Consider the following 25,782-nt stretch of genomic DNA (forward strand, 5'->3'; position numbering starts at 1 on the left):
CATCAAATTTTTGTGAAGTAGGTAGCAGCCACTATGCAATTTTTCGTCATTCTGCGGAGAACCGTGGTACCTGCTAAACACCTATAAGGCATTATGTGCACTTTGTTGATGCTGTGGCTGATGACGATGAAGAATTATGGCAGAGCCCTTTGTAATGGGTTGGAAGCATTCGAGAGCCCACTCGTTGCGCAATTCGCATTGTGTGACAACTGGTTACAGAATTCGCGTTGTGTGACGCCTGGTTATTTTACTCTTCTACCACACTACATTACACATGTTAATGTGGTTCCTTCCCGGCATGAAGACTGTATAGGGTCTTTTTGCAAAGCAGTTTCAAGCACCGGCATGGCTCTGAGGTAGAATTCCGGGCTCCCACGCAGAAGGCCCAGGTTCGAACCTCGTTCCATCCTGGAAATATTTCGTTTTTTTCTTATTTCGAGCGATAGTGGTTACGGACACCGGTGGCGGCGGACAACTACGGCGCCAAAAACGGCCGTTGTTGTGATCTCATAACAGCTTTCGCTGTAATAATGAATTTTAGTTGCTTTCTTAGATGGCTATATATAACGTGTTCTTTTTTTTCTTTTTGAAGATTTTAGCTTTGATTGATGATGTTTTGATCTTCTGCTGCACCAGTTCTATTTGGCATCGGCTCACGTAGGCAGCGTTGTTCATTGTTTTAAATGCGAAGCATTTCTTCGCAAACCAAACGCACTGTGACAGTTTCTATCTATCTATCTATCTATCTATCTATCTATCTATCTATCTAGCCGCCTACGTCTGGGTGCTCTCATGATCGCCTCCTCAACTTGGTGTAGACCGAAATTGGCCTGGGAAGGTAGGGGGATTTGACGAATATGACTGTCGGGTCATGACATGAATAACCTGAAAATCCTGTCGCGTACGTCGTCAAACCCTTTCCTCCAGACACGTGTGGCACATACCCGTTTACCACGGGCCGTGGTGTACGGGTATGCGCCACATGTGATTGGCAGTTTATATCTACCCAGGAACGGCGAGGACAGCCACTGATAACTTAAATGCGAGAGCGTTAAGAAAAACCCACATCGGCAGCGTTGGCCCGACGAATGGAAAGAATGAAAATTAGGATCCCAGCAGGAATCGAACCCAAGCTTTCTGCTTGTGAATTAGATATTCTACCACAGAGCCACGCCAGGTTTATAAACTGGTTTGGAAAAACAGCCTATGCAGGCGTAATGTCGGTGCAACGTCAATCGTGGTTATGGTGCTGGCGATGTAATTTTGCAAGATAGCAATAAACACTACATATGTACCTCTACGATACAGGCGTCACATCACAATAACGTCTGTGGTTCCAGTGTTGGCTCCACTTTTATAGCAGTCTTATAAACATTACATTTGTATTCCTATGACTCAGCAAGCTAATTGAAGCATTGCTCGACCCCGGGGGAATACATTAACGAAAGTTACGCATGATCTTCACACCATCGCACCGTAAAGTGCACTTAGTCCGCCAGAACGATGCAGCGTGCTCTTCATTTCTTACGAGGCTGGGCGATGGCCTCACGCTGACCGATGATGACGCCAGATTGATTGAGAGCCGCTTTGTAGACTAGGCTACGGAGGCCACATACGCCCATGTAGTCTAGGAATACGACAGCGCCATCCAATGGTGTTGGTCTACATAGCACTATCCAGGCCTACCATCCTCGACGGCCCATACCTCACCAACGCGAAGGGTGACTACGGTTCCGACATGTCACCGGCTCTATGGACATACAATTTGTCGACGAAATGACCGAGGCATCCACGATTTCCAACAACTGTACTATACCTCATACTTCACTACATATGGACCCCTGGTCACCGCGATCACGACCGGATCCAGTAAAAAGTCACGACCGGCTGCTGGTGCTCCCTGACCACGGTGACGATGACCCTGTTCAAGAACTGTCAAGAACCTCTTCCACACATGCACACGGGTTCCTGAAACGTGCGTGCGTTCTCCATCATTAGGGACAAGTATAAGCGCTACATATCAGCTTACCACTTCTGGTGTTGGTAATACCCTCGTTGCCGTTGGCAGCGTTACCCAACTGTAAACGATTGGTTAAATAACACATATGCGGCTCTTCAGCATATATGTGCGCGTATAAAATTTATAGATCTTTAGCGTCATTTTGTAATGTTTCACTCATTACCAAAAATTACGTCACAGTCACCTTCCAGCCGTATGCTTCGCATAACATCGATTGCCACGGTACGTGTGATCTGCCGAATTTTTTTAGGATATTAGCTTCGATTGATTTTCTTTTGTTCTTCTGTTGACCATTCTTTCTTGGCATTGGTTCATGTCGGCAGCGCTGTTCATATAGCTTCTCAGCTAAACCAGTCGGTAATCTATCTATCTATCTATCTATCTATCTATCTAGCCGCCTACGTCTCGGTGTTCTCGTGATCGCCTCCTTAACTTAGTGTAGACCAAAACTGGTAAGAGAGGGTAAGAGGGTTTGACGAATATGACGGTCTGGTCATGACATGAATAACGCGAAAATCAAGTCGCGCACGTCGTCAAACCCTTTCCTTCAGACACGTGGGGCACATAACCGTATACCACGGGCCGTGGTATACGGGTATGCGCCACAGGTGATTGACGATTTCTATCTGCCCAGGAACGCCGAGAACAGACATCGGTAATTTAAATGCGAGAGCGTTAAGAAAAACCGACATCGGCAGCGTTGACCACACGAATGCAAAGAATAAGAATCGGGATCCCAGCAGGAATCGAACCCAAGCGTTCTGCGTGGCATTCAGGTATTCTACGACAGAGCCACGCCAGGTCTCGAAGCTGCTTTGGAAAAAGACCCTACGCAGGCGTAACGTCGGTGCAAGCGTTGCTCGACCGCGGAGGAAGATGCTACAAAAAGTTACCCAGTTGAAAAACCCACCAGAGTGTGTTTGGTGTGTTCTGGTGTGATCTGGTGTTACCACCAGAACACACTGGTGTGTTCTGGTGGATACACCAGCCTGGTGTGCTGTGTTCTGGTGGGAAAACCGACCCATCGTGGTGTGTTCTGGTGGGACGTGTTCTGGTGGGATGTGTTCTGGTGTGAAAATCGACCCAGTGTGGTGTGTCCTGGTGGGAACGCGGACCCAGTGTGGTGTGTTCTGGTGGGACGTGTTCTGGTGGGATGTGTTCTGGTGGGAGGACCACACTGGTGTGGTGTGTTCTGGTGGGATGTGTTCTGGTGGGCTCAAGAAATATATTTTGTGCTTGGGGCTTACTTCGACTAAGAATTTTTTTCAACAAAATGCACTCTGACTCGCACTCCCTCATATTTTCCTCAACCAGACTCACTCGGACTCAAACTCACCGAAATATTACTGAGCCAGACGCACTCACACTCGTGGCTCAGTCTGAGTGAGTCAACTCCTCAGTACGTTCACTTATAATTAGCTTTTCCAACCATGCTGTCAATGCTCTTTAGCTTCTTTGGCATTTAGTGTTAGTATACACACTGGAGCCAGGAATCATGTACAACATATTTTAGTTTAATTTTAAACTTTTTGTCGCCCAGCATCTGCAAGACAACCCCGTAAAAGATCTTATCAAGACGAGATAGCCCAGCTCACTAGATTTGCAAACTGTGCGTCTGGGATGCAACCAACATTGCTGTTGGAGTCATTCGCTGCATGTCGATTCACCCTTCATTGTTTACATGTAACACGTACAACCTACAGCAACCTACACTGTGCTGAAAGAACATCAAGTGTTACTGTCCCCTCGCGACTTGATACGTACGTCACACTGTTTACATATAACGATATTAATATTGAAACCAAAAATGTTTTTTTAGGGAAGCGGTATTAAAATATATTAAATGCGCTCCAAACTATACATTATTTTATTGTTCTTGACACCAGACCTTTTATTAGAAGCAACATTATAAAAACTGCTGAAATTCGTAGTACTCCTTCAACGCCAATATTGAACATAATCTGGCCGTTCCCTCTGTGGTCCCTTCTGATCTCGCACCTTCAAATAAGAGTTATCAGTGCCAATCCAGTAAGCACATTTACATTGAAAGGCAACTCGCATAAGATATTTTCATCAATAACATCCCATGAAAGAGATTTCGGGTTGAGGTCAAAGCAACCCACTTCCGTAACTTATGCTTCTGATCAATAAGACAAGGCGGTTAGACAAGCAAGGTGAAGTTGAAGTTTATTTCAGGAAAAAAGCAAGACAAAGACAGGTACAATTTGCCTAGGGGACCGGCGAAAAGGTATAAAAGCCTGACAAGGCGCCTGCCCCCTGAAAACCTAAAATCCCACCAAAATGACAAAATGCTCAGTGTAAAAAATTAAGTCAATAAGGAAAGAAGCATAAATTAGTTGCTACATGCAAAGAAGATGACTTTTAAGGGCTCGTCTTTTTTTCTTTGTTAGACACAATATCATAGAGAACTAACAGACAATAATGCCAAGGATAGTATAGGGGGTGTTATTTGTAGCAATTAGGATCAAATGTGAAGAAAGTAAAGCGGACGAGATCTTTTCGTCCACTTTACTTTCTTCACATTTTATCCTAATTGCTACAAATAACACCCCCTATACTTTCCTTGGCATTATTGTCTGTTAGTTCTCATTAATACTGCTACATGCAAGTCACATGTGTATAAGAAAACAAATAGATGAGCGAATTGGCCCAGGCAATGACATCAGTAAGGCATATATGTGACCAACAAATGAAACAAAGTTTGAGAACATAAACAAACGTGAATGTGACTTGCATGACGAAACGTAAGATTTCAATACATAACGTTTCAAAAATTAAAAAAAAATACTTTAGGGAATACAAAACAATGATTTGATCATAGTGATTATGTTTATGTAGATAGTAAGTGTGACTGAATCTTCCTTTAAAAAATCCTGTATAAGTCTATATCGTCAATCAGAGTAGTTACATTCAGGTGTCAGATCAAGGTTAAACGAAAAAGATTTCTGCAATAGTCTCTGCCTTACTATCACAAGACCTTCGCCAAGTAATGAGTAATTATTTGACACATAAGGCACTTGAGTAATTAATAAAAAGCAGAAACACTCTGCTGCATGCGGCAGGGGGATTAATAACAAGTGCACTGAAAAAAAGGAGACATGCTCACCAATGAAAGAAAGAAAAGGAAAACTGTACATTCTAACCTATCATATCAACTGTTGTACAAGGTGCACCATATGAACTTTTAGAGAAACACGTCTCGTATACTAGAAAAATATGGCACACATCATTTAGTCACCTTCAAAAACATTCGGCATTTTGCTACAACGAATGTTCCCCCTCGATTTACAAGAACACATGGTGAAGCCATGCTGCTTTCACGCAGCAAACACTGCCCTACATGTGCTGGTGGATGCTCGATGCTGTACATGAAGGGTAAAGAATACTGCTGACAGATAATTTACTGGCATAACAATAATGTGGTCTGAGCGGCTGCACCATACAGTATGGAAACCGCTTGAACAAACCTCTTTAACAATCTCTCAGCAATAAATGTCTCAGACTCCTCAACAGTTTCCTTGAGCAGCATGAAGACACTGTTTGAAAGCGACATGAAATGCCTGATGTATCTCAGGCAGAATGTCATAGAGACATGGGACACTGTAATACAAAAGCCAGAATTTGCATTCCGTTGCCTTCCAAAATGCCCTTTCCGAAACTACAGAGTGTTGCAAGAACATCAAGTGTTGCTGTCCTCACGTGACTTAGACCTAAGTCACACTGTGTTTACACGTAACCACCAGCTCGATATGAAAGCCACAAATGTTTTTTTAAGGATGTGGCATTGAAAATATACTAAATGCGTTCCGAGCAACCCCAACAAACTTGTTAGTGTTCTTGACACCAATTTTATTAAGCGCAAGAATATGGAAACCTCTAAAATCTGAGTCAGTACTCCATCACCAGTATCTCACATAATCGGTGCTTTACACGGAGCCGTTTGATCTCGTACCTTCAAATATGAGCTATCAGTGGTTGTAATCCAGTAAGCACATTTTTATTGAAATACGACTCACACAAGCACAAGCCTGCAATCTACTTACAGAGAGGCCAGGAAGCATTACTGCTGAATTTCTTGCCACACAATCAGAGGTCAGCATCTGGGTTGTCGACTTCAACATCCTCAGGAGCCCTCAGGATTATGTCGGAGCTTGACTACATTCCGAATTACCATGGACCTTGCTGGCTGTTATAGGAAATTCATCCTGCAGATTTGGTTCATCTTCGAGCCCAACATTATCCTCAGTAAGCTCATCTGAACTTGCCTGCATAGAAAAGAGAAACAAAACAGAAGTGAGACGATATTCAGGAGTTATGCATTCATGTTAGATCATGAAGTATAAAAGCCACATAAGCAATAAGTGACATGATGGAGTTAGCTCTTGCCTAGAAGTTCAATCGCATGAGAGTGACAGCTGTTCAATGCTGCCAGTATGACGGCCGCAAATATGCACCGAAGCTGGCATGACAGGTGCTCTAACAATTTAAGCTTTTTTTTTTTTTTTTTGCCGTTCGCTCCTTCTGTGCGACAACCAGTAGTATGTGACTGATGTACTATTCCAGCTTGGTGCTACTGACTGGTATCTCCTAGAAATTCTGGGCAATGAGGGACGTATTATAGATTTCTCCAATTGAGCAATCTAGCAAGAGAAATGAGTGATCTGGTCATGCGACCATCCATTTCGTTGCTTGTCACTTTGACATGCCAAATAGCTCCAATGAGATTTCGGCTTCAAGCACTCGCAATATGATGACAGGTATGAAACTGCAATGCTTACAGAAAAGTGGTGCAAGCATAAAGAGATGATAGATGCTGCAATACTGGATAAGTCATAGGAATCATTCATGGTTCTGGCAAGAAAAGCGTATTAATAAATCTCATCTCCCCCAGTTTAATCTCATTACCACCGTCCTTTTGACAGCAGCTCAGCATTTTGAAATTAACAGGCAAGACTGTACGAAATGGTTGATATGGGATTTGTAATTGGGATAGCTTTCTAGATGTGAAGACGTACACAGCAGCCCAAACTGAAACAATGCAGGCCAGGAATCTTTCTTCCTGTCTCTGCTTGCACTACCAAGCACTACTTCATTCATTTCATTGAATCAGGGACATTTACTCAATGTGGATAAAATGCAGTTTGTATTAGTAGCCTCTGCAGAGCACTAGTGCGTTAATTTTTGTATGAAGACAGGCAGTAACTGATTTTCTTTGTGGAAATGTGAGCCTCATTCAAAACTCATTTCTTTTGTTGCAAACTGCAAGTACATGGGACATTCCTCAAGCACCTTGACACCATTTGGGTCCTAGATTTGCTGTTCATAAATAATACATGTGCCACACGGGCACTTTTGAAAGGCCATGCAGTCGATGGCCATCAAAAAGCCACAACTCTATCGACTCTGCAGTTGTCATGCTGCTGCTACACGGCAGTTTTGAACGACCATTGAGGGTTTGAGGCTTTTCTGGAACAGATTGTGTGGCACTGTGGATCTTCATTTTCATTTTCATGTCACCGAAAGTTCAATAATATAAGTCCTCATAAAAGTTCAAACATGTCATTCACTTTTGTTTAAACGATTCAATAAATTGTTTATACGTAGGGCTCCGTGTTTTCGGTTTTATCCGAAAAAATCCGATAAACATTCGCCGGTACAACTTTTGACAATTCGGATTTATCCGATAAACTCCGATTTCAAGGGCCAATATGACCTGGATCCATTCTTTATTGAAAGGGCAAGTTCTAAGCGCTCATTGATACATCTTCTGGTTTGACCGATTTAAAGTTTACTGTGCGTAGCTGTATTAGGCGACGTAGCTGTATTGTGCTCCGACTCAGCTTCCTACATGCAGAAGCTTCACAAGGACATGCAACCCCGAATTCAAGGGACGAAGCCAAGGGAAAGAAGTGTGAGAAGCTCAAGAGTCTTCTTTTATTGCCTGAAGCTGTGCATGACTTGCTCGTTAAGATGAGGTTTCTGAAGACCCATTCGTGTACCCTGCTCTCAATCATTAAGGAACTTGAGGAAGAGAGTACCCTGGTGCACCAAGTTTATCCCATACTGGGGGTTTGTTTGCACGCACTCATCAGTCAGTGGCGTGATGCAACCTAGGTCTTCGCATCAGATGTCACAAGTCTCTTGGACCTCCTTGACGAGACTGACCACTTAACGACTGTCGCAGACTTTCACGGATACTACACTGCTGTCACCGAAAAGTGGAGACAGACATCTGAGAGGAATCTGTGCGATCAACTCCAGTGCACCAAAGAATCGTTTTGGTACTGTGTTCAAATTGTGAATCCAAATGTGAAGCATGAGCTGCCCTGCGCGTTCGAAAGCTATGCGCCTATTTTTCAATTAGTGTTCTTGGAACTGACGACATGAGCCAGCTCCTGAGTGATTTTGCGAACTATGAAATATGTAACATTGTTGAACCCCTGTCGTGTTGGAGAAGTGTCCAGTGGCCAGTGCTTTCTCGCTGCGCGCTGTGTCTTCTGGTGCTTCCTGGGTCTAGCGCTAGCGTTGAAAGGGCATTTTCAAAGCTGAGAGTCGTGAATTGAAAGGAGCACGCTTCGATCACAGACAGCAACCTCGCAAAGTATGCTTGCGTGTTTTACGATAAGCTTTAAGCATAAGGTTGTTATACGCACAAATACAGGTGCTATATGTTCAAGTATTTTGCTTGTGCGTATATGTTTTTGTGCATTCAGACATTCTAGAAAAAAAAAATGTGCTTCGTGTGTTTTGATGTTTTAGTATTCAGATATGAATTGATCTAAGATTTTGGGGTTTCAAGAATAATACATAACTCCGAATTTCGGAGAATTGGGGATTTACGAGAAATAAACTCCGATAAACGCCGAATTTCCGCCAAAATGATAAACTCCGATAAACACCCGCCGATTTTCAAGAAAAATAAACACCGAAAACACAGAGCTCTATTTATACTAGTTATGAATGCATATTTAGTGTACCTACTGACAGCCCCCTAAGCATTATTCCCCACCAATCCAACCGCTCCCTCTCCTCTTACATATACAGGCACCTACCACCCCGACCCCGCGTTGTTTTAGCAACCCCCCCCCCCCCTCAGTCGCTTCGAAATTATGGGTAAAACACTGGCACCGCGCGCCCCGCTTCTACATCGACGTGAAACAAGATAAACGAGGACTGCATCGCCCCGCGGTGGAAAGCTGTGGTATCAGTCATTTACGGCAAAAGAAGCTGATGCCTCACATAAGCACGAACAGAACGGCTCCATGTGCGAATCGACATTGATAACGCCGGGCTCTGACAGTCATTTCAAAATATCACAACTCACCTGTGAAGCATCTTGAGCAGCAGACGATTCTTTCTTCTGGCTCCACACAATCTGTAGGGGAACTTTGACGATGTAGTCGGTTCCAAATAGAACCGAAAGCGCCGTTTCTGAGGCGGAACCGACCACCACGACGGGCCCATGCGTGCACGGGGGCCCGGGGCCGTCACTTCAACAGCTGCGCTGTAGTGAAAGAACTACGATCTACGATCATCACATTGTAATTCACCACGTCGTACACATGCCATTGTTAAACCCTGCCGCCGAGTTGCTTTGGTGGCGAGGTCGGTTAGCACTCAGCGCGGCAGGTCGTGGTGTGCGGAACGTCGTAGGTTCGAACCGCGCATTGTAGCTTTTTTTTTTTTTTTTAGTGTTTTCGTTTCTAGTTTTGAAACATTGCGTCAAGATTAACATGACTTCTCCGAAGGAACCGTAACTTTACTTTTTAAAAGAAAATCAAGCGGAAGGCTGCTGCAGCAGTACACTGCAGCTGCAACCGTACTCAAGACACAATACATTGTTTCATTGCATCGCATATGAATGGGACGCTGACATGACATTTCCGACCACTGATTTATTACGTTGAGAACGCACTCTAGCAATAAACACTTGAAAAAATAGCGACAATCCTCAGAACGCCGTTGATATAGCATGTTTTATAGAAACAGTTTCGGTTTCGATCGAAACCGGGAGTGGTAGTATAAAAGCTGTGATAATATAATAAATTATTAGCAGCGATTTGAGGTTTGTGATCACTTTATTTGTGAATTAGAGCTCCTAAACTTTCAACTAAAGCAACAAAGTTAATGGTTGAAGAAGATATCATGCCACTACGCCTTTAGTTAGCGGCAAAACATTCATTTTGACGCCACTGCTAGCAACACTGGCATTGTTTTTTTTTTTATTCCGTGGAGGATTTTTCGTGCGTGAACGATAGCCGCTTGTGAAAAGTTAGTGCGACGCCGTGTTTCGTCTACGTAAGATACCACTTTCACAAGAACAAGAAGGTTATAAGTGCGAAGAGCGTGCCGTGCGGTGGTTTAACTGCAAGGACGTTGACGACTTCACCCCTGGGGATGTCTTCAGTGCTTACTGGGAGCGGCGATGAGAAGACCAAAGTCGGCTCTACGACACCGTGCTTCTGCATATGACAGGTGATGTAAAATTCTTCATTACATGGGGCACACATTCTGTGCGTATGTTTAAAATCTCTTCTTGCACGTGCGGAGTCGAAGAAGAGCCTAAACTTCAATCTGGCTGCGCATGTTCAACTTTTTTCCCCCACACTCGCCTTTGTGCTGAACCACGCCGTTATAACTCCATGTCATGTCCCAGCGCTGGCCGACCGCTATCTAACATGTAGCCTATTTACTATTCTGTAGTATGTAGTACTTTACGCCGAGCTGCCGTCGCCGCGTGGGTGTGTACCAGCGAATGCTATGCCTTGCACAGTGTTGAAATCCTGAGTTACGGCAATATTATAGATTTAACGTTAATTGCTACCGTGGAACCATGATTTGCACAGATTTTTTTTAAATCCACGATGTGAATCTGTGATAGTATACAGGTGACTACCGCAGTTCTTTGCCACGTGGTATTTTCGAAATGCATGGATCTAGACGGGTGCGAGCAAGTGATGCTCTCTTATGCGCTGCAGCATAGTGCTCAGGCTTCAGGAAGAGGTCGAAACAAGCGTGCGGCCTGCGAAGCTCGAAGCTTACCAGCTTATACATTTTTTTAGCGAAATCTTTGTCAACATGGCATTACACCCATCTTCACTAACCAGAGGTCGTGCTCTTGAATTCGTGTATTCTTCATGATGCTGGTTGTATTGCTGTGAGGCCTTGCTCAGTGCTTTAAGATTGGTCTTCAGGGCATAGCTTGACGGTAGTCCTGGTGGAAGCTTTCCCACATGTATTTATGCAAATGTGTGCTAATCATCATAATTACTTTCTGATAAGTGTGACTTAATTGTAATATTGCACTACTGCTAGTTGGAATCATAAGTGTATAAACAAAATTGTTTATTTTTCTGTCACAATTGTCACATAGTGCATGGTTCCCATTGCATGTTTGCATAGTTTTGTGTGACTGTGTTCGGCTTGTATTGTCAACTGACTTATTTATCGATTATGACGTGTCACTTTTATTCACAGTCCAAACAAGAAATGGACCAATGTTTCAATGCATACGGAACAAAAAAAAAAAAGATACGCCGACCAGCCCAAACAAACATTTATGACGTCTCGGCTTTCAGCACGCAAGCCTTGATCACAATGAATGCATCACCAGAAGTGCTTCGTTTAAATGGGCTTGAGTAATCACTGCAAAGGCTGTGCTTAGATGGGGTTTCGATTTCCGTCGTTAAGATTAACTCTCTTGCAAGTGGTCTGTATGATAAGTGATTCTATACGTCGCCGAGATGCTGCCATATTTTCTATTGTGATGATTTTTGCGTTGTCTCAATCAATCTTGTGGTCATTCATCACAGCATGTTCAGCTAAAGCGTTGTTGTGGACGCTCTTATCTTTTGTCAAGAGTGTGCTGCTGCAGACGCTTCTTGTAGTTTCCTGACTCTCCGATGTAAACATTCTTGCAGTCTGCTCAAGGTATCTAGTAAACTACACTGGGGAAACGCTCCCTGGGCAGGCAGTCCTTCACTCGCACAAGTTGATGGCACATCTTTTTGGGTGAAATGTGTGCCACATACATGTCATACTCACGTCGGACATGTGCCAAACATCCGCTTGTTCCAGAAATATGCGGTACAGGGGCTCGCTTCGTGGAAGCGGGGGCCAGCAGGAAGGAGATGTGTCAAGGTGTCATTGTCATGACAGTTGAATTTCACCTCTGCGCACCCCGCTTCCCACAAGAGGGTTGTTGTCAGCACGCTACTGCAGCGTGCCAAAAGATTGGGCTCGAAGCCACATGATGCAGGCATGGCAAAGGTACGGGACGACCTCACTCACTGTGGATACCCTAGGCACTTTATCAGTGCAATAGACTGTCAACTGTCATAACGGGTACACCTTGACGCACCTCCTCCCTGCTGGCCCCCGCGTCTACGAAGCGAGCCCATGTAACGCATATTTCTGCAACAAGCGAATGTTTGGCACATGTCCGACGTGAGTATGACATGCACATGGCACAGATTCCACCCAAAAAATCGCGCCATCAACTTATGAGAGTGAAGGATCGCCTGCCCAGGGAGCATTTCCCCAGTGTAGTTTACTATATACCTTGAGCAGACTGCAAGAGTGTTTACATCAGTGAGTCAGGAAACTACAAGAAGCGTCTGCAGCAGCACACTCTTGACAAAAGATAAGAGCGTCCACAACAACGCTTTAGCTGAACGCGCCAGTGATGAATGACCACAAGATTGATTGAGACAACGCAAGGAGCGTCACAACAGAAAATATGACAGCATCTCGGCTACATATGGAATCGCTTATCATACAGACCACTTGTAAAAGAGTTAATCTCAACAACAAAAATCTAAATGTGATCAATGCGAGGTCTTTGCAGCGATTTCTCAAACCTATTTAAATGAACCGCTTCTGCTGATGCATTCATTGTCAACAAGGCTTCCTTGCTGGACGCTGAGACGTGATAAACATTTGTTTGGTCTGGTCGGCATCTCTTTTTTTTCGAATGCACGGTGCCGGCCACACGGGATTCCTTCATGCTGTCGACTTCCATGTCAACACATAGCACATGTGCTACACAAATCAAGAAAAAAGAGTGCACAAACTGCAACGGTGGGTGAGGTAACGGGAAAGCTGTATGTTTTTTTTTTGCTTCAAAAGCTTTTCTGTGTGATTCCACGAGAGATCGAACATGCATGTCCGGTCGATATTTTTGTTTTGTCGGGGTTTTTTATATGTTATGTGGGCATATTCAAAGTGCACGGGACTGAAAATATTATTTCCGAAAAACGTTCCCTGCGCGCTAAAAAATATTTGTAGGTGGCGGCATGGTCGTCCTCTTTTTGCTCACTGCAATATTTTTGGATTTCACGGTCAAATTTAACGCGAGTATAAACGCTGTGACGAAAACTTTTTGCTGCTGGTTTTAATACGCATTACTGTGAATTACATCCATGCTTTTTTTATACCGTCGTCAAAAGGGAAAAAATGTGAAAAAATGACAAACGCAGCCCAAACCAAAAAAGTTTGCCAAGTTTGATGCGCCTTGGCGCCTTTCGTACTTCGCACACGAACTTCAAAACAGTATCAAATATAGAAAGGAGCCTTATAACATATCTGCGGAAGGTCATTTTCCTACGGGCAGCGCAAAAGAAGAAAAAAATATTTAAAAGAGAGAGCTTTTTCAAAAAGCTCACTTTCAAAAAATAAAATTAAAAAAACTCCGGTCTCAATTTTGACGACAATTTTTTATCGAAGAGTGCTCATGTAAATGAAAACACAGTTTTCATATCATATGTCCTCATTTGCTTTGTTCACGAGATACAACGGGCCAAATGACCCTTGCTGTATGTGCTCACTTCAGTGCGCTTGATGGTTGTTATCAGCTTGCAATGTGCGCAAATCTACAGTTTTAATTATTTTGCTGCAGAAAAACTTTGCTATGGTGGCTTGTTAACAAGAAAAATGTATTCTCAGATTTTATTTGCGTCTAGCATGTGCGGGGGTGGGCTGCTGCCGCTCTCTAAAGGGCTAATGAGTACGCAGTTTGCAGCCCACAACCTCAACTTACCCCGCCATTATTCACTAATCAAGAGCACGTGAGATGCCGTGAGCATATGGTTTAGGTGACTTTGCCAAAACTCGCCTTGCACAGCAAACAAAGCATCTGTATGCATCGACAGGCCAGCTTAATCTGTAACTAAATGCCACAGTCAGCAGGTGCGATGTTATGGAGTTGCTTTCTCACTGCCTGCTTGCTGAGCCGTTTATTTCGCTTCCCGCTATCACATGTTTTCAGCGTCACAGATAACGTCTTCCGCATAGGCGTGCGCAGGGTTCCTCTACAGGGGGGGGGGGGAGGTTCTTCGCGGCACCCCCCCTCCCTATTAAGTCAATGTATGGGGCAGGCTTTGTGCCCCCATCTGCTTAGGTGACTAGGGAGGGCGCCCCCCCCCCCCCATGCGCAGGGCTATTCTCTTTCTGTATCATTTTGACCTGTACCTCACCATTTCAGCAGCCAGAAAACATTCGGTGCGGCATAAGTGGCCGAAGCTGCCCAATGTATGAAGTGCTTTTCCACGTTGAGAACAGCAGAGGTCACCGGTGGCGCCAGACGGAGATTAGCCTTAATTTTGACGAGTGTGGCCCACAAATTAATTATGACAGCACAAAGCATTTACACACCCTTGGTCATAAAAATGTGAAAACCGTTAGCAGTTCTGGAAGCTCATTCATGACACCAGCGCAGAAGTGAGAGAATGTGTGCGGCGCTGTTCAGTATACACGCTTCGACTTGGTCTAGCTGCTCACTACACGCGATGTGCGCGGCCCATGGCTAGGTTCGTGTATTCTGTGGTGATTATTTACGCATTCACAAAAAGGAAGATTGTTGAGAAAATAATTTGTGTTGCGTCAATTTGTTTTCGTTGCTGTTTTTGTAATTGCCTACCTCCAGAAGCTACTGCCATAGGTTGAGGATATTCGCGACACCTGCGAGGTCTGCTAGAATTGCTTTACGCGCCTAAAGAAAAACCTGTCTACATCAGTGAGAACCGCGATGAGGCAGACCAGGCATTTCTTCAGAAAGAAAAAGCGATTGATGTCTTGAACAGGTGCACCCACTTTCCCTCTGATGCTTGTAGGCAAGGTTGTAGGCTGCAAACTGTGTACACGTTAGCCCTTTAGAGAGCGGCAGCAGCCCACCCCCGCACACGCTCGACACAAATAAAATCTGAGAATACATTTTTCTTGATGACAAGCCACCAGAGGAAAGTTTTGCTCCAGCAAAATAATTAAAACTGTAGCTTTTTGAAAATGTCCTTTTTTGAAAAAGCTCGCTTCTTTAACTATTTTTTTCTTTTTTTGCACTGCCCGTAGGAAAACGACCTTCCGCAGAAATGTTGCAAAGGCTCTTTTCTATATTTGACACTGTTTTGAAGTTCCTGTGTGAAATACGAAAGGCACCAAGGCGCATCAAACTTAGCAAACTTTTTTGGTATGGGCCGTGTTTGCCATAAAATACACTTTCACAGATGTGCTCCGTGAAAGAGCAGCACGATGGCAGGGCGCAAGCACTGTAACATGGCTTAGTTTTTTCATATTTCATGGGCTTTTTTCTTTGTAGCACAGTAAAATGAATGTAAGAAGTATTATCCAAGAAACAATTCACTCATTGGTTTCTAAAGGTGCTGTACAACTCTGGGATCATACTTTGCGTCTTATTCAATAACTAAGATGTTGAGTATCTAAACATAATGAACGAGTTAGTTAAGAGGAAATTAAAAAATCGTCTGAGTAACTAAATATAGGCTAGTGTGAATATATGTGTTCAGTTCAATTTAATTCTGATGTGCCTCTCATTTTTAAAGTCTTGGCTAAAGAGACAAAGGACAGGCTGTATATAGGGTCTCTGGATGAAATCAAGGCTTCGACAGACACCTGTCTGGTCGGGAAAAAATCATCTAATAAAAAGACGAGGACGCCGACCACAAGATGATAAACTATGTATTGACGTTTCGGCACCCAGAACGGGAGCCTTGTTCACAATCTCCATTGTGAACAAGGCTCCTGTTCTGGGTGCTGAAACGTCAGTACATAGTTTATCATCTTCATTGTGAACAAGTCTTCCGTTCTGGGTGCTGAAACGTCAGTGTCAGTACATAGTTTATCATCTTCATTGTGAACAAGTCTTCCGTTGTGGGTGCTGAAATGTCAATGCATAGTTTGCCATCTTGTGGTCGACGTCCTCGTCTTTTTATTCAATAGGGTCTGTGGAGTAGTGCAGTAGGTAAGTATGTGTAATAGACCTTTTTCAAACACACGAGCACCACCAACGCGTGTGCAAGCGCTCGTTGTATAGTCTTGTATATATGATATGTATAGTCATGAGCAATATGAGGCGGAACTCTGCAATTACCTACCTTTTAAAGGTCATAGTGGCTAAGCGCAATTGGCAAGCACAAGAGTGTTCATAACACCAAATGCTCTAGTGGAAAGGTATCTCTTGCAATTCAGTACGTCACGTTCATATCAGTACATAAAAAGTAATCGTTGAATAAATGTGAATTCGGTGTTCCAGTACATATTGCTCATGATAGTACGTCGTATACAACACAATAACGCATGCCGATACTGTCGTGCCGTACTCTTGTACTGTGCCGCTAAACTGCTACATCTGATATGCATCCACATGGTAATACTTATGCTGACTGTGTTATTCCTTTCACATTTCATGCGTAGAGATACATGCAGGGGTGTTTGGATATATGTAGTATTTATGATTTAAGAATGGTCAACAAGCGGTTGTATGTTCTTTTGGAGTCATGCTCCCACGGCACCAATGAGCAGCGGGCGACCAAACAGCCGACTTGCTAGATGCTTACACACTTTTCCCATAGTGCCTGCGAGGCATTCTGGGATTGCTTGAAAAGGTCTATTGAGCAGCTCTGAAAAATTAATTCAGTGGCCTTCCTGTATCATAACAGCACTTTTTTTTCTGTGTCCATTTGTAGGTGTGAAGTGTCCTTGAACAGTAACATATAAATGGGTGCAGACATCCTATCCTATTGCATGCTTTCACAGTAATGCAGCAGCTTGGTCTTGAAGTAGTGCGGGTGTGCAGCTGTGGCAAAATTTTGTTTTGGTTACAGTTCAGTACCACTAATGATGTGCATATTCGCTGCTCTGACCACTTATGTCACAAGCAGTCTATGCTGTAATGTCTCTGCCAAAGTGGTCATCTTTAACAGTATGCGGCACAGTGCACAGTTATTGAACATAAATTTGATGTAGAAGTGTTTGAATTCATTCAAAGCTCACTGTCGTGCTTTTTCTTTCATCTCACTTGCCTCAGTCTGGCAAAAGCACGTGTATCAACGGCACCTAAAGAATCTAAACAAATGTTTGGAACATAGGTACAACACTGAGCAAACATTGGCATCATTATTTTCTGAACAGTTGCTGACGTTGCAAAATATTTTCTTTGCACTCTTACATTTACAGGTATAATAATAACTTTTCTAGCTTACTGAACAGTGGAGCTTGAATTCTAACAGTTTAGCATTTGTTGATTTTGCTCCATGAACAGGTTCAGCACAAAGTGTTGCTACAGCAGCAACAACTGCGCCTGCTACTGAGTCTGCTGCCACCTCATATCCTGCAGCCAGACCAACTAAATGTGCTGCCTCTTCTGGTCCTGCAGCCTTAGCAGTCACACTGCCTTCTGTCTCTGATGCTGACATGTCGCATTGTTCGTTCAGCAAGGATGAACAGCTAAGATAATCAAGGATCCACAAGGAGTATTATAGGTGCGTAGCCTATCATGACAATAACTAGTAACAAGGGTGCTTATTTGGGCCAGTCTGTACATGTCTATAAGAAACGAGAAACAGCACGAACCACAGGATGACAGGACAGAGATGGACTAAGCGCTGTTCTATTCGGACTACCTTTACGGTGTAAGTATGACAGTGCTAAGTCCCCATATCTATGCTTTTGTCCTGTGGTTCGCGCTGTTGCTTGTTTTCTGTGAGCTAGTAACAAGGTGTGGACTTGAGCTAATTGCTAAATAGACGCGCGAAGACATAGGATGTCTTTGCATCTTGTTTCTTTTGCAATAACTAGCCTTGTGCCGTGTTTCTGCTTACCTAACCAAGCAGAAATGAATGTGTGGGTGCAGAGTGTGTTAATTGCCAGTTCTTGCACAGTCAGTCTGCATGTGGCCTGATAATCACGTTGTCTCGACAAAAGCCTAAAAAATAATGCTGTTGTAAGAGCGACAACAATGCTACCATCTATTAAAGCTAAAAAAATTGTAGGAGGTGCTGGTAGTTACCTTTGCTCGCTAGTGCTGCATGAGTTATGCTGATAAACTGTGCCCAGCCTTTACCGAAAGGCATACTTCAGCTTTCAGAAGCTGAACTTACTTTTAGAGGATGGCTTATCTTACTATTCAAAAGGAACATCGTGTGAGCTACTGCATTCACAGTGCCTGTGGCGATCTGGGTCAACACAAGCTAGATTGTGCTGCCACTGTGGTCATCATTCACCGTGGTCATAAAGTGATACAGTGCTGAATTGTAGCTTAAAATCTGGCCAGAGGCTTCGATACTCATTCGGTAACTGATCAGCACTTGCTGGAATGCGGGCATTGTGTCATCATTCAAAGTGCAGCTGCAGCACGGCACCCTGAAATATTTCTTAATCCACAGCAGCTTCTGCCACGCTTGTGACGTAGCGTGAACGTTACAAGGAGTCGAAATGAAATTACTGCTCGCCGCAACCGATGCAGACAAACCGCATTGTTGCTATTGACGCACTCATTATGGTGATTACTCTTTGTGAATGCATGCGCCAATAGGTACCGAATAAGAATGAAGCTACTGTTTGCCACAAGAGATGATACTACTTACGCAATTGTAGATGGTCATTACCCAATTTTGAAGACGCGCAGTCTGTACATACAACAGGCATAAAAAATTTTCAGGTGGTGGCCTTCAAACCTCCAAGCAACCCCTGTAAATCCCTTGCTGGGCCAGTGAACGCAGCCGATCATGTTTTCTTTCGTGTATTTTGCCAATTATGAAAGCTGTACTTGTGTTTTTCAAACTTTAACACTTTCCCAATTACATTTATAGATAGCAATTCTGTGAGCCCATTATCACTTCTTAGCAAAAGAAAAGCATTTTTTCCTGTTCCAAAGCTGGCTACAGAAACGGCGAGGCCTTTAGCGATACTGAGTGCATCACTTTGCAGTTTTTATAATTATGTGCTATTTGACAACTTTCAATTGCACAAGCCATTTTGATAATAATTTTCTCACAGCACTTGAAGCACAAAAATCTGAGAATATACCGTATTTATTTGAATCTAAGCTGATGTTTTTTTTCGAAAAAACGATGTGCGAAAGTGGGGGGGTCGGCTTAGGTTCGAGTACAATGACTAAGGCTTTTTTTTTTTTCTGGCCTTGCGAATTTCGGAGATACGGCTTAGAATCGGGCCGGCCTAGATTCGAGTAAATACGGTATATACATAATGGGACTGCATATTTTGACTGTTGACTAGTATGTATCTTGCCTTCAGTATTCACCAAACACTGAAATGTGCAGTCTGATAAAGTATAAAGTGTACCTCGCAAGACATTGTTAACTGGTGAATTACAATAAAGAGCTGAAACCTGGGAAAATATGCAAGTGAAACTTAAGAAATTATACGATTTAGGAGAACAAATAATAATTATGTGGCTAATGCTGCACTGTTATCATTTACTACTTCCATGTTGACATAGAGGCAGTTTCAATATTATTTTCAAGCTTGCACTTGGCACAGTAAAGCCTCGCTGTTATGTTACTCGCTGCGTTTTCCTGGCTGGTACATCGTTTTCTGCTGGTCCCGGCATAGCTTCCATAGGGTCCAATATACAGTAGACTCTCGATAATTCAAACTTGAGGGGACCTCGGGATTTCATTTGAATTATCAGAAGTTCTCATAAATATGACTCAGGGCAGCACACCAACTAACACTGCGATGTTTATTGTTTCTCAGTGCCGGAGGATTGTCATAGACAGCTCTGCATGATTACCAGTAAAATTTTTAGACATCAGCAAAAATACTGGTACTCGTAATTATACAAGGGGTGTACGGGTGTGTAATTAAGGGACGAAATGTGTTGCATCCCAGGACAGTTGCTGGCCCCTTCTAATTCTTAGGACGCTTTCTCGCATGGCATACTGCGGAGAAAGTGACTTTAAGAAATGTTTGGCACACGATAGATCAAGGCCAGACCGTACAGTCTTTTTTTTTCTCGGTCAGCACGCGATTATTGGTGCGCAAGGTTCGGCTAGTTTGGCCATTTTGAAGGAAGGCAATCAGCTTTATTTGCGCCTGTTAGTAACAGAAAAATGTGAATGTTCAGCTAGAAGCAACAAAGGCAGCAGATATTTCCAGACATGGACAAGCGAAAAGTTTGAATTAACCAAATTTGTGCAGTGAGGTAGTCTGAATTAAGCAGCTTTAAAATACATTGAAAACATAGTGGGCCAACCTCAAATTTAAGATTTGTTTGAATTAACCGAAAGTTTGAATTATCAGAGTTTGAATTATGAAGAGTCTACTGTATTTGGAATCCCATAACATCGCGAAGTACGCTCAGAGCTGGCCGAAAGAGAGCAGCCATGTTAACTTTCCGGACGGCTTGGCTTGGCTTGACCGTAAGATTAGCTAGCTGCATGAGTTGTTGAAGGGACACCCATGAAGTACTTCTGGTTCTCACGACCAAAACAGCCTTTGAAATTCGTACTGCAAAGATGATGTCTGTGACATAATTGGATGTAAACTTGTTTTTGGCGCTCGCGAAAGTGAGGCCTTAGAGCAGGGGTCTCAAACTCATCTCAGCTTGTGGGCCACAGTCCCGAAATTTAGTGCAACAAGGGCCGGAACAGTGAAAAAAGTCGGAGCGGGGAGAGATTTGAGCAAAATGTCACATAGTGTTGCCATTTGGAAGAATGCCTGTCTCATATCTCATGTATGGGTCATATCCACAGGGGATTTGACGTTGGTTGCAAGAAAGATATCAATACTGGTCTGCAGAATGACTAAAATTCTGAAAGAGCTTTTGTTCAATGGTGATATTTCAACATAGTGACCGTATGGGGTGCCTCAGCAAAAAGATGCTTGAGATCAGTCGCGTGTCTGGAACTCCGCCGAACAAAGCATTGTTAATCGCTATACACTCCGTTCACTGTGACTGGTGCGCCACCACGAGGCCGTCAGAGAAGGCAGTTCGTGAGAGCCCGAGCAGAAGCGAATGTTTTCCCGCGCCCGCTAGCACGCAGTTGTAGGTGTTCTGTGACGCAGTCATGAACTGCTGCGTCGTCGGTTGTACGAACAGGTGCACGTCGTGCCCTGCGGGAACAACGTTTCACCGTTTGTCAACTCGTCCGTGCTTTATTGGGCAGCGGCAGAAGTGGATCACAGCTGTGCGACGAAAAAAGTTCGCTTGGTTCTCGCTCCCTGTGCCATCTCGCATTCTGCAGTTTTGTTTTTCTTTTGCCGCTAGCATCAGTACATTTCAGCCATGACGGAATAAACTAGGAGCCCTCTCGGCACTCGAAGAGATGCAGTGCACATTTCGTTGGGGGTGTGCCGTCCAAGGATGTGTCGTCCCCATCGTAGTGCCAATGATATTTCCTGATGAGTATCGTAAGCGGTCCAAGCTTGCAGAAGATAAGTTGATAGTCAGCACTTGTGTCGTCGTATGTGTTTCTTCTACGTCCCGTGCTTTACGTTCGCGCTGTTCCTGCAGTCATGATTTTAGTGCTGGCGGAAGCGCAGCTGTTCAAGTAGAGATGCGCTAACTGGGAGTCGATCCCCTTCCCCCGAGATGTTGAGGGACAAAAATGTCAGGTGGTCACGGCTCTTTGGAAAGATCCTAGGATTAAAGCAGAAAGACTACGACTGGGGTAGCCCTACGGCACTCGGAAGCTTCGAGAGGTCGTGGATCCCGAAAATGCTAAAATGAATAAAAAAAAGAACAGTGGTAAACACAGGACACAGTGAGAAGAAACGGCGGGACACTCACTGTGTCCTTTGTTTAGCGCTGGTTTTTTTAATCGATTTTGACAATGTACCAACTAGCCCAGTCCGCCTTGGTACCGAAAATGTTTGCGCATCTCTGTGCTAGAGTGAGCTTCGGTTATACCAGAGTTTGTGCAAATTATAAAAGCGTAGTGAGCTCGCGCAGACGAGAGAGCCAAGTGCGCAAGCACTTTAAGTGGTTGATACTTGTAGTAAACAGCTGACCCTGTAATCATTCGGCGTTGATGAAACGAACAAAGTGTGCAGCATGTAGACAAATGTGCACACGGAGCTAAAATCGAGGCTGTTTATTTTCATCTTAGATCTGGCTGTCGTTGCAGTTTTCTGCGAACGCTGTTGCGACGGAAGCGCAATGTTTGTTTCGGAAAGAAGCATAAACAACGAAAGAGGTTGTAGTGAATGAGGGAGACTGATGGTGGCCGAAGTGACCGTGCCGTCGTCGGCGCCACATCCTTTGAAGCGAAAGACAAAGCGGGGCCGATCGTAACACGTTTATTTCTCGCCCACACCTTAAGCTCTTGGCATCAGCCGCACGAGCGGCGAGGTAGAAACGATCCTGATGAGTGATGATGATGCTGCAATAAGGTCGTTGCTACGCGCGACAATTTCAAGCAAAATACTTGGTGGCTGCGAATCGACATGACACGAAGCCGCCAACAAATAACCACGCCGCCCGGCCACTCGCCGAAGTTTCCACGGCGAGTGTCCGTGGATAATTCTAAATGTTCTGAGGAAGTACACGGGTAGCGGGCATGCACCAATAATATTCTAAGCATGAAAGAATGACAGCTTGCTCGATAGCTATGGAGTAAGCCTCTTGTGTGACGCACGCATTTAGCCGTCAGTACTGACGACGCCGTCAGTACTCACGTCAAAAACGTGGCCGCTCTCGTGTAGGTTTTCCCCTTTTTTAACGGTGGCATCGCGGAAGAACTATCCCACTACGACTATCTTTAAATCAAGCTCGAAGCACTAACGGGCCAGCGACAGGCGCTTGCGCCGCCATAGCTGTCAAAGCAATGAGGCACTGTTGTCTGCTAAGGCTCTCACCGTTGCATGCTCGCCGCACTGCAAGTGGCGCTGCGTGCGTCTTTCAAGGCGCCCTCTATAGGTCCCGAACGGAGTGTATAGGCGAGAAAATATTTTGAATACCATTTAACAAACTCACAAAAGTTTATTATTTGTGAATTCACGGGCCACTAGCACAGCGACATTGACACATCTGGGGACGATCTCACAAAGGTATTGGCAAAAGTGATCGCTTGTGAGGCTTTGGCCATGGTGGCACTAAATTTTTTAGAGGATATGATACTGAAGGTGCTCGAAAAGCTTTTCAGCTTATCTGCAAGGAGTAAATCCTCCAGAAACGCACAGTGTTTTCATGCATAAGAATTCAAATTAAATCTGTGCAGTTGAGCACTAATTAATTTTTTTTAGTTTTTCCTGTTTTCAGCTCTTAAGTTTATTGCTTAGTACAGTCCCTTCAAAAATGTATCAGCAGATTTCTCTGTATGTGTTGCAGTTCAATGTGTAGTTCAGGCTTTTGAAATTCAGCTCGTCGTTATTGTCATTGGGATGAATTAAACAGTGCTGTTTCCTAAAGAAATAATCTTTTGTTTGTATCTGTGTAGGTTGACCAGCCTAACGGTTGGATGCTCTCAAGGGCCGCCTCAAAAAAGGACTTTCATTTGGTTCAGCGGTCCACCATCGCAATATGGTGGACAGATGCCCGCGTGCATAGGAGCTTCCTGGGAACGAACCATTTTGCAGCAGAAGGTGGCCAGAAGCCTGCACAGCAGCCATTGTCCCCACACAAAGTGGAAGCATAGAGAGGTCAGCGAGAAAGCTTGCACATTTCAGTAGCGTGCATGTTTTCTGTCATGCATGCATGTCGTTTTATAACCCAATACCAGTTCGGCGACTTCGGTGCCCTATTTCTGAGCACAACTGCAAGTTATATTTCTAGCCACAGAATGTACATGCCGAATGGTTGAAATGCTGAAGTACTTGTCTACTTCAAGTAATACTGCAAGTCGGCCTAGTTGGAACATATTCATCTTCACGGATTCGCGCAAGCACATGGAGACAAAGAAGAGATACCCAACGACGAGCGCAATCTAACAACTTGTTTATTTTTTGAAAACCTTCACTTAACAACCCTCCGATCGGCGCGATCTGGTAAAAAAAGCTTGTCAAAAGCACACATGGCACAGCTCGTGATCACATGCCTTAATGTACAGATGACAACAGCAAAATTTCTTTCTCAAGCAAGGCAACAGAAGGGCGCCAAACACACTTAGGCCTCCACTATCTCCCTCGAAGTTTGATTGCGATGCCTGTATTCACTGGTGGTGCTACTAAAACAAGGCGTGCATGCGCACTCATTGCAATGCAGTGCTAAATGTGTGTTAGGGCGACCTTTCAGAATAGACATATGATCCCCTAGCCTCGTGTTTATACATCTGCCAGTCTGCCCTATGTACACATGACCACACGTCACAGGAATATTGTACACTACATTGTTTACACATTTAACAAACTGGTGCTTCTTGGTACACATTTAACAAACTAGCAGTGATTCTTTACGTACATGGGCTACCTCACAGAATAAAAAAGGTAGCTCGAAATTACGAAGTTAAGGTGGTGTTTTTGGCCAAGACCGAAATCGGAGGTTTGTGTGCTTTGGTTGACCAGACATGTGAGAAACTGAAATGTGTACAGGAAGGACTACTGTGGTGTTAAATGTGCAAACAATGTAGTGTACAATATTCCTTTGACGTGTGGTCAGCTGTACGTAGGGCAGACTGGCAGATGTATAAACACGAGGCTAAGAGAACATATGTCGATTCTGAAAGGTCGCCCTAACACACATTTAGCGCTGCATTCCAATGAGTGCGCGTGCACGCCTTGTTTTAGTAGCACCACCATTGCATACAGGCATCACAATCAAACTTTAAAGAAGATAGTGGAGGCCTTATACATTGACAAGCAGAAAGAAAAATGTGCTAGCCACCTTTCCGTTGCTTTGCTTGAGAAAGAAATTTTGCTGTTGTCATCTGTACGGCGTGTGATTACGAGCTGTGCCATGTGTGCTTTGAGGAGTTCTTTTGGCGAGATCACGCAGATCGGATGGGTTGTCAAGTGAAGGTTTTCGAAAAAATGAACCAGTTGGTAGATTGCGCTCGTCGTTGTGTATCTCTCAAATTCAAATTAGGGAAATCCTGTAATGAATTGTTCTTGCAGTCTCTTCCAGGCACTACAGTGCTGCCCAAAGCCCTTCGGAAGAGGAAGCGAAACAGGCCGCCCAGAACACCAGGCTTTTGGCTGTCCCAGAAGACATCCAAGTTGAGGCGAGGGCAGAAAAAATAAACAGAGAAGTCATTTTCATTTCCAAACTACTGTGCAAAGCCTTGTGTTTTTGCCTGCGGCCATGTAAAGATGCATGTTTTCATTCACAATGCATTTAAGGACATAAAAAGGCGGATTACACCTGTACCCGTCGTGCAAAAACACACCAGCCCGGTTCTTGCCAAAACACGCCAGTCCGGGTCTCAACAGAACACACCAGCCCGGTTCTTGCCAAAACACACCAGTCCGGTTCACACCAAAAACCGGTCGTATACACCAGACCCGGGACACCCGCCAGAAACCGTGTCTGAATTCCCGCTCTGGTGGGAACG

At 44.1% G+C, this 25,782-nt stretch overlaps 2 long non-coding RNA genes across 6 annotated transcripts in view; one reads left to right on the forward strand and one right to left on the reverse strand.

Annotated features, from left to right (window-relative positions):
• LOC125759725 (uncharacterized) overlaps nucleotides 1-9,566 on the reverse strand; it is a 17,501-nt gene extending 7,935 nt beyond the window's left edge. Inside the window, exons 1-2 of the long non-coding RNA XR_007417360.1 lie at nucleotides 9,366-9,566; nucleotides 5,280-6,306 (exon numbers count right to left, since the gene is read on the reverse strand). This is a non-coding gene — a long non-coding RNA (uncharacterized LOC125759725). The remainder of the gene's footprint in view (nucleotides 1-5,279; nucleotides 6,307-9,365) is intronic.
• The window catches only part of LOC119401581 (uncharacterized), a 30,008-nt gene extending 4,511 nt beyond the window's left edge, over nucleotides 1-25,497 (forward strand). For 2 of the 5 annotated variants that reach the window (XR_007417357.1, XR_007417359.1), the window contains exons 2-4: nucleotides 17,595-17,814; nucleotides 23,734-23,935; nucleotides 25,346-25,497. This is a non-coding gene — a long non-coding RNA (uncharacterized LOC119401581). Of the gene's footprint in view, nucleotides 1-10,301; nucleotides 10,517-11,873; nucleotides 12,311-12,783; nucleotides 13,121-17,594; nucleotides 17,815-23,733; nucleotides 23,936-25,345 lie in introns of those variants that run through there. The other 3 variants (XR_005185470.2, XR_007417358.1, XR_005185472.2) reach the window with 3 other exon arrangements.
• The last annotated feature ends 285 nt before the right edge of the window (nucleotides 25,498-25,782 follow it).

This window comes from Rhipicephalus sanguineus, chromosome 8 (assembly GCF_013339695.2).
Source record: "Rhipicephalus sanguineus isolate Rsan-2018 chromosome 8, BIME_Rsan_1.4, whole genome shotgun sequence".
Taxonomy (NCBI): domain Eukaryota; kingdom Metazoa; phylum Arthropoda; class Arachnida; order Ixodida; family Ixodidae; genus Rhipicephalus; species Rhipicephalus sanguineus.